Here is a 1,789-nt window from a genome sequence, read left to right as displayed (position 1 = left end):
CAGATCAACGGAACGGAATAGAGAGCCCAGAAATAGGCCTACACAAATACGGACAACAGATTTCAACAAAGGTTCAAAGGCAAGTCAGTGGAAAAAGAATAGTCATTTCAACAAATGTTCTGGAACAACTGAATATCCATACACACACACACACACACACACACACACACACAAAACACACAACCCCCCAAAAAAGAACCTTGATCCGTACTTGCATCATATAAAAATATCAACGCCAAACAGACGTAAATGTAAAACCGGATCATATAAAACTTTGAGAAGAAAACCCAGGAGAAAGCCTTGTAACATTGGTTTAGGCAATGAATTCCTAGAAATGGCACCACGAGCACAGTCCATAAAAGAACAAATTGATAGAAATTGGACTTAATTCAAATGAAAAACTGGTGTTTTGTTTTTTTTTTAAAAACACACTGTTAAGAGACTGAAGACAAGCCACAGACTGTTTAAAACATTTACAAATCATACATCTGATAAAGGAGTTGTATTCAAAATATATAAAGAACTCTGAAAAGTTAACTATAAGAAAACCCATTTAATGTGTTTTAAAATATATCCTATATAATAGAAGCCTAATATGCTAAGTGTCCGACCATTTGTTCGACCGTTCAACCAGCCTCTATGACACGCAGATGCTCCAACCTGTAAGTTAGCTTGCTGCTGGGGTCTGGCCTATCGGGACTGGGCAAGACGGGCTGGACACGCCCTGGAGCCCTCCCTTGGTCACTCCCCAGCCCTGATCGTGCACCGGTGAGGTCCCTTGGCCTGGCCTGTGCCCTCTCGCAATCCAGGACCCCTTGGGGGATGTCGGAGAGCTGGTTTGGCCGGATCCCCGCAGGCCGGGCCGAGGGACCCCACCAGTGCACAAATCCATGCACGGGGCCTCTTGTATACAGTATATATAATATTGATTTCAGAGAGGAAGGGAGAGGGAGAGAGAAATAGAAACATCAATGATGAGACATTAATCAGCTGCCTCCAGCACACCCCCTACTGGGATCAATCTGGTAATCTGGATATGTGTCCTGACTGGTAATTGAACCATGATCTCCTGGAACCATGACCTCCTGGTTCATGGGTTGACACTAAACCACTGAACCACATTGGCCGGGCAAGAAAACCCATTTAAAAAAAAATGGGCCAAATATTTGAACAAACAGATGCTTATTTTGTTTAATAAGCTATACGTTCCTTTCTGGATGGCTATAAACATATGAGAAAATGCTTTATTAGTCATGAGGGAAATGCACATTAAAACCATACTGAGATATTGCTGCACAGCTATTAGAATGATTAACATGAAGAAGGCTGACCAGGCCATGTGCTGGCAAAGATGTGGAGCAACTGGAATGCTCATATATCGCTGGTGGGAACGCAAAGTCGTATGGCCACTTTGGAAACCAGTTTGGCAGCTTTTATAAAAGCTAAACATGGTGCTCTCTTTGGCAGCACACACGCTAACGTTGGAACGATACAGAGAAGATTAGCATGGCCCCCACGCAAGCATGACACACAAATTCGTGAAGCGTTCATATTAAAAAAAAAAAATTAAACACACAACAGCCATAGGACCCAGCCACTCTCCTCCTAAACATGTACCCTAAAGAAAAGGAAATATATATCCACACACAGATTTGCATACGAATGTTCACGGGAACATTCCTTACAATAAGCAAAAACTGGAAAAACCCCAAATGCTCACCAACCGATGAATGGGTAAATAAATTGTGGGATATCCATACGATGGAATGTCGCTCAACAAGAAAAAGGA

The 1,789-nt window shown here is 42.4% G+C and overlaps 1 non-coding gene across 1 annotated transcript; it reads left to right on the top strand.

Moving 5' to 3' along the window:
- The first annotated feature begins 1,451 nt into the window (after positions 1-1,451).
- LOC118677859 lies at positions 1,452-1,558 on the top strand. The gene has a single exon (XR_004974583.1). It is a non-coding gene; the product is annotated as a U6 spliceosomal RNA (small nuclear RNA).
- The last annotated feature ends 231 nt before the right edge of the window (positions 1,559-1,789 follow it).

The sequence above is a fragment of the Myotis myotis genome, unplaced genomic scaffold (genome assembly GCF_014108235.1).
Source record: "Myotis myotis isolate mMyoMyo1 unplaced genomic scaffold, mMyoMyo1.p scaffold_m19_p_2, whole genome shotgun sequence".
NCBI classification, from domain to species: Eukaryota; Metazoa; Chordata; class Mammalia; order Chiroptera; family Vespertilionidae; genus Myotis; species Myotis myotis.
This window is presented reverse-complemented; position numbering and strand designations above follow the sequence as displayed.